This window comes from Crocuta crocuta, unplaced genomic scaffold, assembly GCF_008692635.1.
Source record: "Crocuta crocuta isolate KB4526 unplaced genomic scaffold, BGI_CrCroc_1.0 scaffold779, whole genome shotgun sequence".
NCBI classification, from domain to species: Eukaryota; Metazoa; Chordata; class Mammalia; order Carnivora; family Hyaenidae; genus Crocuta; species Crocuta crocuta.
Window position 1 is genome coordinate 1,014,620 of NW_027531185.1, and position 14,447 is coordinate 1,029,066.

Genomic DNA, 14,447 nt, shown 5'->3' on the forward strand with positions numbered 1-14,447 from the left:
GACTGGGATTGTTTCTTTCCAGGAAGAAGCCTGAAGCCAAGCCCTGACCTCCCAGGCCTGGCCCTTAGTGCCTCCTACCTGCACAGGGTCCCCAAAGAGTCCTCGTCCAGAAAACTGTGGTCCTTCTTCACAGAGCCAATATCCAGGGGAAACAGACCTTCTGTGTGACAGAGAAAAGCCAAGATGAGTTGAGGGTGGTATAGGTCAGGTCAGAAACTCAATGCCAGGAGCCCTTGAGTTGCGGGGGGGGGGGGCAGCGGGGAAAGGAGGAGGCAGAAAGGCAAAAGCTAAGCAGAAGGAGCAAGACTAGAGTAAAGGAGGGGCCCAGGGAACTCGGGTTGACCATTGGGAACAAATCCAGGGCTGAAGGAAAGGAGGATTGAGCTGGATAAGAGGACTCAACAATAAGACAGGTCCGTGGGAGATGGCAGGCCTCAGGCCTTGGGTGGCTGCCAAGAGCCAAGCTGGGCTCCCCCAGTCCCTTTTGAATCCTGGATACTAAGACAAGGAAGCTCCTCCCTGGCCCAAGATGAACTGGGGGTAGCAGGAAGAGAGTGAGGACGGAAAGGATAGTGTGCATCCCAACAGCACCTCATTTCTTCCTACTGCTCAAAGCAAGGGAATCCACTCCTTGGGATTTAGGAAGGGGAGGGGAGAGAGGAAGATGCAGTAAGAGGACAGAGCACCCAGGAAATCCCATACCTCTCTCTGCCTTACTGGTAAAGCAAACCCATTTATTCATTTAATTAATATTAATCGAGCATTGACTTGGTGCCAGGTGCTGGGGCTACAACAGTGAACGTGATCAAAGTGATTCCTGCCTTCATGTAAGACATTAGCCAGGATGATGGGGTAAAGAGAGGCTGGAGGGATGGTGGCTACTCATAGAGAGGTGGTCAACAGAGGCCTTTCTGAGGTGGTGACCTCTGAGGTGAGTCCTGCAGAACAATAAGGGGCTGGCCACGTCAAGAGCCTAGAAGGAGGGTTCCAAGCAGGACTAACATTTTTTTTTAATAGTTTATTGTCAAATTAGTTTCCACATAACACTCAGTGCTCATCCCCACAAGTGTCCTCCTCCATGCCCATCCCCCCCCCACATCCATCAGTCCTCAGTTTTTGTCAGCATTCAAANAAGCAGGACTAACATTAAGGCTTTGAGGAAGAAAAGAACATGGTGTGAGCAAGTGAGCAAGAAAGGAGCCTGGAATGTAGTGAGCAAAGGGAAGAGGAGTAAATAGTAGTTGGGTCATATAGTTTTGTCAGTCAGAATAAAACAAGTGACCTTGCCTCATTCTGAGTGTGCTGGGAAACCAGCAGAGGAGTGACAGAGCACAGAAGCAACAGAGTGAGGCCCAAGGCTCACAAGGTCCTTCTGGCTCTGTGCATTGCAGAGCAGAGGAGGAGGACGCCTAGAGTGGCTCAGTTGGTTAAGCTGCTGACTCTTGGTTTCGTCTCAGGTCATGATTTCACAGTTAGTGAGTTTGAGTCCCATGTCGGGCTCTGTGCTGACAGGGCAGAGCCTGGTTGGGATTCTGTCTCTGCCCCTCCCTGCTCTTGCTCTCTCTGTCTCTCTTTAAATAAATAAATAAACTTTTAAAAAATTTTTAAAAAGAGCAGAGGAGGAAGCACAGGAAGGAGGCGGGTGCGCTACAGCAGGTGAGTGATGACGGCAGGTCACACAGGATGTGGCAGTGAAGGTGGCAGGAACTGGACTGATCCGAGACATACTGTGGAGGGAAAAGGCACTTGCTGAAAGATTAGATATAGAGGATGAAAGAAAAGAGGAATCAAGGGTGATTCCTGGATGCGGGGCTTGAATGGATGGCGCTGCCCTCAGGAGTTGGAATTTAGACCTGTTACATTTGAGATGCCTGTCAGACATCCAAGAAGATACTGAGCTGCTGGATGAAAAGACAAATCTTGAGTCTGAGGATGAGGTCTTACAGAAATATCTGGGACTCACCAGAATATAGGTGGTACTTCAAGAAGGATCTCCTGCGAAAGAAATGTTGAGAGGGAAGAGGGACCAAGATTGAGCTTTGGGACACCCCAACATTTATACATCAGTGAGAGAAAGCAGAGTCCTCTATAATGAGACTAAGAGACATCAAAGACAGGTGAGTGTTCCAGAAAATGATGTGAGTGGCTGAATGCTACTGAGAGATTAAGTAAGGACTGGGAAGTGACCAGTGAATTTGATCACATGGAGGTCACTGGTGACCCGGACAAAGACTGTTTTATTGGCAAGGTGGGGTTGAAGGCAGGGTACAGTGGGGAGTTTGGGAAGAGGGAGGAAAGAGAAAATGGCAGGTACAACCAACGCTAAAGAAAAAACAGAAAAATGAAGGAAACAGAGAAAGGAGGCCATGGGGAAGTGGAGATGAGGTCAGGGACACCAGGATGCACCCTCCATATTGTATCTATGCAGATGGCATCCTCAGAAGTGTTACGATGTAAGAGCCCTGGTCAAACAAGGTACTTTAACACATAGGTGACACCAGAGCTTATGAGAGCCAACCAGAGTGACCCAGTAGACATTATGATGTAACTATAGGAGCAGAGCCAAGGTACACAGCTTCCTGTGTGGTTGAAGAAAGGATCTGATTGGCACCATTTTACAGATGAAAAACAGAGGGATAGGGCAAGTTTTGGGGTAGAGAAGGGGTAGCAGCTGAGTAGCCTTACCTTCAAAAAGCTGAGCATACTGAGGGAATCCTGTTGCTCGGAGCCACTTGCATGCTCTTTTGGCCTCAACTTCTAAAACGGAACAGAGGGAGAGAAATAGGCAGAGTAATGGGACTGGGTGGGTGCTGACGCTGAGCTACCCTGGGTGTATGCTGCCTCACCTCCAGCAGACAAGCACCTTTAGTTGTCATGATCTGGAAATGGCAAGAAAAGCATGGAGGGGGCTGGCATATTTGCTCCATATCATAGCCAGCAAGGATTTACTCTCTGTTCCCCATACCCTACCCTCTGTATGTCGTGCGAAGCCTTTCTTGAGCCTCATTTCCCTGCCTGTCTCGATACCCCTCTCACTCTTCTGCCCCTGCCCAAGAACAGAACCCAGCAGCAACAGCAACTCTCAGGAAAGTCCGGAGTCAAGGAGTACTACTGGGGGGAGGAAGCCATAGCTGTGTCTTCACCTTCCCCTTCTTCAGGGAGCCATCCCCTTCCGTGGCCCTGGGTAGACCATCCTAGTCCAGCTAGGGATACAAAATGTTCAACGATTATCATTCTCTTCCCCAGCATCATACCGCACGTTCACTAGAACTTTGATAACCAAATCTCACTTAACACACACAAAATGCTGTGAAAGAGGTTTTACTATCTACATTTTATAGATCTCCAGACAGGCTCAGAAAGGAAGAACTCATCCACAGTCTCACAGCCGACCAAGGTAGCAGTGCTGGGGCCAGAGTTCAAGCTCAGTCTCCCTATACTCATGTGGCAGCTTCCCCAGTGCTTACCCTTCCCCATCTCTCACTGATTTCCAGCCCTCCCTTCCCAGGGAGCCTGCCAAGACTGCTCCAGCTCTCTCCTGTGGCTAGACGAAGTGCATACCTGTGGGAATCTTGGAGAGCAATGGTTGGGTTAGCCTCCTACCTCAGCTCTGGGAGTGCCCAGCATCCCTGCCAGCCTCAGTGGAAACATGCAGCTGGACCAAAGGAGGCTCTCCTGGCCAGGATAGACTGAGTGCCAGCAGCAAAGCTGTGGGACTACCCAGGCAGCCATTTGTTTCCTACCTCCAAGCACTGTCAGAGAGCAGTGGGTCTGGGACTATGGGACCAGGCACTGTGGGGCTGGAGGGTGGGGGAGGCTGCCGGCTCAGCAGAGCTGCTCTGGCCACAATCATACTCCCAACATCTCCTTGATTTCCTTAGTGCCTGTAACCAGGCGACTCCAAGGAGGCTGTTGGGGTTTTTTGAGACAGGAAGAGCTCTGTCTTTCCAGTGCTTCCCACAGGAGAATCCAGGATGAGATCCTGACAGCTGAGACTGAGAAGTTAAAAGAGAAAATGGCATTTCAGAGGATGCCAGGTGGGTAGACAAGGGAGGGAAGAGTCCAGGAAGATGGAAGTTGATCAGAAAAAACAATAGGCTTTTCAAGGGTCATACACTAATGTAGATTTGAGGGGTCAGAAGAGAAGGCTCTGGAGCCCCTGGAGGCCCTGAAGGCTTTTGGGGGTAAATAGGAGTGGGGCAGGGATGAAGAACATCTGTGCATTTCCCAGAGTGAGTGCATCAGGTCAGTGCCACCCCAGCATCTGCCTTGGCACACAGCCATAGTCAAGTTTGCTTATGTTCGTGATCCATGAAGATTGGTACCGGGGGCACACCTGTGCACACCCCACCATAAGACTCCTCAGTCTGTGCATACACTTGGATCTGTGTGTGCATGTGCCCATGTTTTTTGTTACTGCAACTTCTGACTTATGATAAAGATCTAGGAATCATCAGGACTTCAGAGAGGTCCTGAAAAGTGTTTGTTCCCACAGAGCTTAGCTAACAATACCTCAGACTCTTGGGGCGCCTGGGTGGCTCAGTCGGTTAAGCGTCCGACTTTGCCTCAGGTCATGATCTCACAGTTCATGGATGAGAGCCCCGCGTCGGGCTCTGCGCTGACAGCCAGCTCAGAGTCTGAAGTCTGCTTCAGATTCTGTATTTCCCTCTCTCTCTGCCCCTCCCCTGCCCATGCTGTCTGTCTGTCTGTCTCTCTCTCTCTCTCTCAAAAATAAATAAAACATTTAAAAAGAAGAAAAAAAACAATACCTCAGACTCTTTGACAGGGGTCAATGCAGGCTTAGCAGATGACACAGGTCTCTAGGCAAGTGGTGGTGTGGGGGAACTGCAGTAAGAGGTGTTGGAAGGGACCTCACACCAACCCGGGAAGCATCTGAGTGACATGGTTTCGCTGCGAGGACAGCGGAGCCAGCTGCCACAACCACCTGCCTATCTCCTGATCCTACCACACCCCCAGGAGAAGGCCCTTCTCCATCCTCAGAGCCCCTCCTAGCAGCCAGATTCCCTAAAGCCAGCAGAAAACCAGCTCTGCTTTCCCATCATTAGGACCGTGAGAACGTACCAAAGGAAGGACTTGATAGGAGTTCCCAGAAAGGCAGGCACAGGCATAGAAGGAAATAGTGACCCCCTAAAGGGCCATGAGTCTGGTATAGCCACCCCCGGTAGGGAAGCCAATCCCCAAGGTTAGGCCTGCATGTCAAGAGCACACCCTTGAAGTCCACTGCAGCCCTTAGTCATTCATGGCTACAGGTAGAACAAAGAGGAGAGGGAAGGAGAGAGGCACTTGCCTGCCCATTAGTCCTGAGCTCCTTCCTAAGCCTGAAGAGGTGGGAGAGTGCAGTAAGAAAGTCCTGCATCTTATACATCTGTACCATCTACCTGAGCCACAGAGGCAGAGCCCACAGGAGAGTGGTGAGCCGCCTGCTCCTCTAATGCTAGGCAGTGGCCCTAGCCAGGAAAGAAACCAGTGCACCTGAGTGGGCACCACGTTCTTTCGCTTCTACCTCGAGCCCTCTAGCCCACTGCTATTCTGTGAATCATGGACCAGCAGCATCAGCATCACCAGGGAGCTTGTTAGAAATGCAGAATCCCAGACCTACTGAATCAGAATTTACATTTAACTAGCTCCTGGGTTGATCTACATGCACAGTAAAGTTTGAGAAGCACTGGTCTATATCACCTAACTTAAGGATATTGATGCACATTAAAATCATCTAAGGAGCTTAAAAAATACCAATTTCCTGGGACTCCATCCTCAGAGGCTGATTTAATTGGTCTGTGGTGGGGTTTTCCATGTCAACACTTTAAAAAAGCTACAGTATGGCGCATATTGAGGACCAAGGAAATTTCCCAATTCCCAGAGTTACATGTCACAGCTGAGACTATGACCCTAATCTTCTATTTTTTAAGTTTTTAAATTAAATTAATTAATTAATTTTAATTCCAGTTACTTAACATACAGTATTATTTTAGTTTCAGGTGTACAATATAATGAGTCAACAATTCCATATATCACCCAGAGCTCATTANTTCACCCCATCCCCCCCCACCAACTCCTCTCTGGTAACCATCAGTTTGTTCTCTGTAATTAAGAGTCTATTTCTTGTGCATGTGCTCTCTTGTGCTTTCTCTCTCTTTCCCTTTGCTCATCTGTTGTTTCCTAACTTCCACATATGAGTAAAATCATATGGTAATTGTCTTTCTCTGACTTATTTCACTTAGCATAATACTCTCTAGCTCCATCCATGTCATTGCAAATGGCAAGATTGCATTCTTTTTGGTCACTGAGTAATATTCCAGTGTGTGTGTGTGTGTGTGTGTGTGTGTGAAGATGTTATATATATCTTCTTTACCCATTCATCAATCAATGGATATGGGCCACTTCCATACCTTGGCTGTTGTAAATAATGCTGCCATAAACAGAGGTGTGCCTCATTCCTTTGAATTAGTGTTTTTGTATTCTTTGGGTAAATAGTAGTGCATTTGCTGGATCATGGGGTATTTCTATTTTTAACTTTTTGAGGAAATTTCATAAGGTTTTCCACAGTGGCTGCATCAGTGGCTGCATTCCCAGCAACAGTGCACGAGGATTCCTCTTTCTCCACATCCTCACCAACATCTGTTGTTTCTGGTGTTGTTGATTTTAGCCATTCTGACCGGTGTGAGGTGATACATCATTATAGTTTTGGTTTGCATTTCCCTGATGGTAAGTGATGAACATCTTTTCATACATCTGTTGGCCATCTGTATGTCTTCTTTGGAGAAATGTCTTTTCATGTGTGACCCTAACCCTTTAATTTCCTGTCCAGCTTTCTCTTTCCCATTGCATTATGCCACTTGCCCTCAGAGGCCAGGTAAACAAAAGGGCTTAGACTCAAAGGAACAAAGTCCAGGTCCCCAAACTTTTTTCCAACCTCCTGATGTAGTGGATTTACAAGCCTGAGTTGAAATCCTGGTGCTGTCAGTCACTAGCTCTCTGACTTTGGGCAAGTTGTTTAACCTCTATAAGACTGAAGTTCCAAAAAAAAAAAAAGACTCAGGTTCCCCCTCTGTAAAATGGAGGTAATAGAGTTGACTTGGAATAGCTACTGAGAGCATTAAATAAAATACTGGAGATGGGGGGAAAAACCTGACACATAGTACAAGTACTCCCCAATAACTTAAGGGTCCCAAGAAAGAAAGACAAAGGAGAAAGGTCCAATTAGCATTCCCTTCTGGGTCTAGAAAGTGTCTGCATCCACATCACTGTCAAAATTGCAGCCAACTGGCTCCAGGAAGTGAGGTTAGTTAAGAGGCAGGAGTTTCAAAGAAGCCACAATAGCTCCAAAAGACAAAGGATCCAAGGAGTTTGAAGCTGGGCTATGGGCTGAATCCCCATCAAGTACTCCCTGGCAGGAATGTGAAGAATGTAATGGGTTATTACCCAACAGGATGTCAGGGACACTGGCTCCCAACAATATACCACCTCATGGAGGGCTGGGAGGCCCTGAGGCTCCCTCTCAAATGGAGCAGTCAGAGATATATGTCTTGGTGATTAAGGGCTGAGCTAAAGTGTTTTGCCTCCATCCCTCCCACCCATCCCAGCCTGTCCAGGCTGGGTCCAGGAGTGACCACTCACCCCCAAGAGAGACCACTCACCTGAGGTTGGGGCCCAGGTATCCTGGACTAAGGACTGCCTTACATGCCTGGTGGGGAGAGTGACACCAGGCAGGCTGAGGTGAGTGATGTAGGAATGTCTGTGACCCCTAGTCCTGCTCCTATGTACAGATGTGCAGATTTCAGCAGTTTCAACCACTATATTCTGTAGGTCATGCTCTGGCCAAGGTTAGGTATATGGCACTCATCTGGCACAAGTAGGATTTCACTGAGATTTTTTTTTAATTTTTTTAATGTTTATTTATTTTTTTAGAGAGAGAGACAGAGTATGACCAGGGGAGGGGCAGAGAGAGAGGGAGACACAGAATTGGAAGCAGGCTCCAGGCTCTGTGCTGACAGCTCAGAGCCTGATGCGGGGCTCGAACTCAGGAACTGTGAGATCATGACCTGAGCCGAAGCCGGACACACAACCAGGCACCCCAGGATTCCACTGAGATTTAAGCCCAGACTCTTTCCCTGGGGAGGGTCCCAGCTGATCTGAGGCATAAAAGTTGGGGGAAAAGGCATACTCGAAAGCTCCAACATCAATTCAGGCCTCAATGTCATACCCATGAGTCTCCTGGAGGGAGCGTCAAAGAAACATGGCTGAGCAGCAACAGGATTTCAGAGGCCAATGACAGCATGTGCACCTACAGTGACATAGGCCATGCACCAGGGATCCTCCTGGCACAGAGCTTTCTTCCTATTCAGAGAAGGATGGAATGAGAAGAAAAGTAGGGCTTATGTTCTTGAGAAATGCTATATGAACAAGAGTAGAGTTTATGTGCTCAGGAGAGGGGCAGCAACATCCACACAGGAAATGCAATAATGCTCAAAAGATGATAACTGAGTTGAAGAAAGAGCTTTTTGCCATCAGGCCGGCTCCCCTACCTGCTGCCCAAGTTATTTTAGGCAAGCTGCTTCATTCCCTAAGCTTTGGATTTTGATTTACACAGCGAGGACTAACAACTTTCCTGTCTACCTTCACGGTTACTGTGTGGATTTGGTCAGCTTTTGCCTGGTTTCGCAAGTGGCTGTATGAAAGCTATCATTAGAGAGTGCTACTTTTGTTAAGGCTACTTGAACTTGGCCTCTCTTTCCTGAAACTAGTATTACACTATATGTTAACTAACTGGAATTTAAATTAAAACTTTTTAAAAAGTTGAACTTGGTATTCACACATTCAGTCTCTTATAAGGCTCAGTTCAGATTGTGTCCTGGTCTTAAAACAGTAAGAATGAGCTAGGAGGGAAAAAAAAGGCAACTGGCAACTAAGCTGAGGGAGGTCAGGCCGCACCCAGCCGGTATCACCAACCCCACTCTCTTCATGCCACACTTGGGGGACTTCCACCCTGTGGTCACTCAGTGGGCTGCGATAGAGCCGCACAGACCCCATTTCTGCCTACTCTTTCCCAACCCAAAAGCCAGCTCAGGCATAGGTACCAAGTAAGACTCAGGGCCCAGGATAAGCAATGTGTGGATGTCACAGAGGCCCAGATCAAAGGATCCTTGTCACTGTCAAAGCAGTAACCTCTCAATTTGGACTGCACATTTTAATACGGGAGCTTTTAAATGGGGCGCCTAGGTGACTCCGTCAGTTGAGTGTTTAACTTCAGCTCAGGTCATGATCTCACCATCTATGAGTTCGAGCCCCGTGTCGGGCTCTGTGCTGACAGCTCAGAGCCGGGAGCCTGCTTCAGATTCTTTGTCTCCCTCTCTCTCTGCTCCTCCCCCGCTCATGATCCATCTCCTTCTCTCTCTCAAAAAATAATAGACATTTAAAAATTTTAAAAATTCCAGTGCCTGGGCCCCTGTCATGACCAATTAAATTAGAACCTCTGGGAACAACTAAAGTGTTGGCAAGATAGAGAACCACTGCCCTAAATAAACATGTCCAGCTAAAAAGCCACAGCATAGGTTTCTGGAAAGATTCTAGCCACAGGCCAGACTTGGGCCTATTCTAATCACTGGTTCATGCTCTCTCGGCCAGAGTAAAGGAGCAAGAAAGCAATGAGCACATGGTAGGACAGGGGAGGGCAAATCTGTGAGTATTTGTGAAGGTAATTTATTCAAACAGCTGACCATAAGGAAGCTTCCAGCAATTGTGTTTCCTTTACCGTCCTTACCTATGGCCCTCACCATAGGAGAAGTGTCTCCAAAATAAGGTCTGGTTCATCATGGTCTCTCCCACCTTTAGTGAGCACAGGTGGAGAAGCCACCATTGTAAGGGAGTCAAGAAAGATCTGGGGTGCCACTGTCAATGTGATGACTCAAGTGTCTAAGGTGGGCTTTGTGAGGTCAAGCTGGTATTCAAGGAAGGTAGAGGGGCCCCCTACCACTTCAGGCACTGCTGCTATACCTGGGAAATGCTAGGTCTTGGCAAAAGGCTTCTCAGATCATTTCTCTTCGTTGGTGCAACACTCTTTTCCTTTGCCCATCTCCATTTCCAGAGAGGGATCCTGCTTAAGGAAGAGATGTTGGCTTTTTAGCAGACAGCTTGGATCTCACTTGGCCCTAAGTGGCTATTACTAGCTCCTTTTACCCTCCCATAAGGATACATCTAAGGACCCCAGGCCACAAGAAGTGTGTTACCCAGTCTTGATCTTTGGATTTCTCAGAAGTGAGTCTTCATTCAAATTTTCACAAACGCTGCAACAGGTGACTGTCTGGCTACGCCCCCCTCTCTCCCTGAGGGATAGTGGGAGGGGAGCCTTCAAAAGGGCTCATACTAACAGCTGTCATGAATTTCAAGACTACCAAGACTTCCCTTCCTGACCTTGGAAGAGACATTCGGGAGGTCTGCAATGCCCTGTCCAGTAGGAAATTGGGTACGCTTGTTGTCTTCCTGCTACTGCTGCTCTTAGCTGTAATTACAATTCTTAGTAGATTCTTACAGGGGAGGGACACAAATGGAGGAAAAGAGACAAGACCAAAATAGCTCCCATCCCACATTCCAAAACTCACAGGAGGGGTGCCATGGCAAGGGCTGTTGGATTTCAAGCATGCTAGTCACTGGCTGGCCTCTGGCTTGTTAGGTCACAGGCAGAACTCAGGGCCCCTACTGCACCTGTTTGGATGCCAGGCTCAATCTTAGCCAGAGCTACAGCTGGATGCCAAGTTTCTGGGCCCATACGAGCAACACTTTTGGAGTCTCCCTGTCAGAACTGAGGCACCACCAAGGCACACAGCCCAGGAAGGGACAGTACCATGGGACTGGGTGGCAACATTAGTGAAGCCACTGAATCTTCTTGCTGGCTAGTGGCAGGTTCACATGTGTGGCTCTCCATTCTAATACTCTTCGCTCCTTAACACTTCATGTTCACACCAAAGCCACAGGTCCTCAGAGATTCTCAGTCAGAGACAATGTTATGCCCCAGGGGACATGTAGCAATATCTAGAAACATTTTTGGCCATAACAACTGGGGAGGGATGCTATTAGTATCTATTGAGTAGAGGCCGGGGATGCCACTAAACATGCTACAGCACACAGGACAATCCACACAATGAAAGAATGGTTGACTCCAGACCTAAAGGGTGAACTATGAGAGTCAGCTCCACCTTACCTGAGGTCCTCAAGCACTTCCAGGTATCCTCATCCCTCCTCGAGGATGTCCTGAGGGATGAGGCAAAGAATGGATGCATGATCTAGTGGAGGTCCCTTGTCTGTGGACACTGTCAATTCTTTGTAGGCAGGGTCAGGTCAGTCACGGAGAGGTGGAAGTTCTATTTTGGAGTTTTTATAAATATGAAAGTCATACAATAAACCCCCAACCATACACCTCTCCCCATAGAAGCTGTAGCCTGAGATTTGGTATGCAGCTTTAAGCAAGGGAGGCTCATGAGGGTTCTGTGGCTAAATCAGACCTCTGGCCTGCTGGGGCTGCTTGAAAATTTGGGTCCAGTCTGTGGTGTCCTAAACTGGCACTTGATACAGCAGGGTTAAAGCAGGCAGCTGACATTCCTGCCTAGCTCAGGGCTTCCCTGTGACAGTGAAGGTCAAAGCTGCCATCTGCTCTGTTGCAGTGGCTCCATTAGCTTTCTTGCCTCCAGGGGATCCTGCCCCCAACCCAGTCCCCAAGTGCTCTGACAAGGTCACAGTGGCAATGAAAGACAGGTGTTTTAATAAGTCCTGTACTACTCCAGTGCCTCCAGTTCCCAGCTTGGAGGCAAGAGCTGCCAGCCTAACTGGTCTGGAGCAGATGTTAGACCAGTAGTAACTGCTCTCCGCTGTGGTATGGGTGGAAAGATTATTGGATTGAAAGCCAGGAGAACTACATTCTAGCTCCAACTGTACTAGGAACTTGGGTGACCTTGGGCAAGCCACCAACACTGTCTGGGCCTCAGCTTCCCCATCTTCTAATAGCCACTGACCAAATCTAGATCCAGTGCAGGGTTGTGTGTGATTAGCAGTGGCTGACTCAGTAGAGGGAGCTGTCCTCCTGCACACTCTCTTCTGGGAGACTCCAGTGATGGTCTTCAATGGAGACCAAGACCTAGCTCATCTTCCCCTCCCAACCTGGCTTTCTCTCCAGATTTCCTGCTTCCAAAGGCACCGAACACCCAGGCTTGAAACACTAGTCATCCTGTTCTGTCCTTTCTCGGCTCATGTATTTAGTCACCAATTTCTATCAACTTTTCCATCAGGTGGTCAGTCACGGTTTCCCACACCCAACCATGCTCTAGGTTCTCATGCCTGGATTACTTAAGCCCTCCAAGTCCCCAGGCCCTAGTCTCTCCTTTGAACAGGTTGTCCTGCAAGCTTCTTCTTACAAGACCCCAGCTCTGACCCAGCCACTCTCCTACTCTGCAACCTAGGAGGCTCCCCACTGCCCACAGCCCAGGGTAGACACCAAACTGTTTTCCACCTGGAACTTGAGGCCTTCTACACTCTAGACCCAGCCTGACTTAAAGGTGCAAACTCCCATTATGCATCAGGATGGAGGTTAAGCATTCCCTCCTATGAAATCTTCTTTCCCTGATCTCTCACTAATCTCCTACCACCTAATGGCTCATTTAAATTAAATGACCCCCTACACATTTCCCTTACCTTCTCAACAGCACATGAGAATGTCTCCCCCATTGAACTGGAGTTCAACTGGGTCCCATTGGTCTCAGTATCCCCACTGAAGTGTGGTCAGAGCTACAGAATGTTCTGGCAACACCTAGACAGGAAGTCCAACTGACTAGTCCAACTGCTTTCCAACTGAACAGTGTGGAGACCTGTGACTCCACCCATTTCTCTGGCATCACTATAGCAGAGACATAGAACTGAGGTCACAACTGCAACTGAGCCAACTAGATAACTAGCAGAACACCTTGCCCCAGTGCAGAAACCACAGGGCCAGGAACCAAGGCCCAGAGGTGTAAAAAAGGAAAACAACCTCTGTGTAAGGATGAAGGCATTCTGGCCTCAAGGAACACTCAGCTCTTCCATCTCAAGCTCCTCTGAGGGCATCCAAGCCCACTTGAGAAGGGACATGCGCCATCTCCTGCTTCCTCTCTTGGCCTGCAAAGTCTTGGCATGCACCCATTTTGACCCTGTGCCACCACCTCTACATCCCACCCCCCTTGTCTACTTCCTTTTCCTTTTGCTGAGGCCAAATATAAACTTCTGGCAGGAAATGCCTTGAAGGAGCCTGGCCCCACCCTAAGATCCAGAGAAAATTGTCTCTTACAGGAAGAAAATGGGCCTGAGAGCAATAGTTTCTTCAAGAGGGGTCTGTCCCCCTCTGGAAGCCAGTGGACACAAGCCTCCCTTGAGCCCTGTAGACAAAGGGAGACCTGTGATTCTGAGCATAAAGGAGAGGGCAGGGGTCTTGGCTTTGTGGTCAGGGGGTGGCAACATGCATGTTCAGGCCATATGGGGTGAAAGGAAGGAGAATCCAAAATGGTGGCCTAACAGCTGTGTAAAGTCTAGAAACACAGAAGTTTTGGGATACAGAGGGAAGACTAACAGGCTAGCAATCTGCAAATGTGGCTTTTAGTCTTAACTCTGCTACTTCTTAATTTTGGTTATGTTCATTATTGATAATAGTTATGGTAGTGAATTTAATTATTAATAGTAATTAATATGAAACACTAATATTTCCTGAGCACTTACTATGTGCCAGGGCCTGAGCTAAGGACTTTACACAGATCACATTGGGCAAGACTTAACTTCCCTGTGCTTCAGTGTTCTCATCTGTAAAATAGTAATATGGTTATAGCACTGAAAACATGAGGTTTCTGCAAGTATAAAATGAGATAGTAATAACAATAGCCAAAGGGTACAGAGTCATCGTTATGTCCCAGGCCTAGGTACTTTTTATATGGTTTATATCACTGAATCTTCACAACACCCCTATGGAGTAAGTGCTATATTTCTATTTGACAGATGAGAAAACTGAGGCCCAGAGATAGGTAGTAACTTGCCCAAAGTCAGCAGCTAGGTAGTGGTGTGTCAAGATGCAAATCCAGGCAGTCCAGTTCCAGAGTCCTCCAAGTCCACCAAGTTAGAACACTCTTCATAAGACAGGAGAAATCACCTTGGCCATAGACACACACACAAAAAAAAAACATACACAAGGATTTTTGCAGTATGAACCCTTAGCCTGAAGTAACTTCCCATCAGTAGAGAAGACATTTGACCATCCCACATTGCATTTGGTTCAAATGACAGCCCTGTCCAAAGCAGGCCTACTGCACAAATGGGGGAACTGAGGCTACAAAAGGTCAACTGGCTTCTATTGGACTACAGATGAGGACCAGGAGCTTGTCTAAATGACCATAGCCATTCTGTTTTTCTGTTCCCAT

The 14,447-nt window shown here is 47.9% G+C and overlaps 1 protein-coding gene across 1 annotated transcript in view; it reads right to left on the bottom strand.

Annotated features, from left to right (window-relative positions):
* STARD8 (StAR related lipid transfer domain containing 8) overlaps positions 1-14,447 on the bottom strand; it is a 41,407-nt gene that overhangs the window by 10,753 nt on the left and 16,207 nt on the right. The window contains exons 2-3 of the mRNA XM_077771150.1: positions 2,686-2,757; positions 79-160 (exon numbers count right to left, since the gene is read on the bottom strand). The gene's annotated coding sequence lies outside the window, so the exon portion shown is untranslated. The remainder of the gene's footprint in view (positions 1-78; positions 161-2,685; positions 2,758-14,447) is intronic.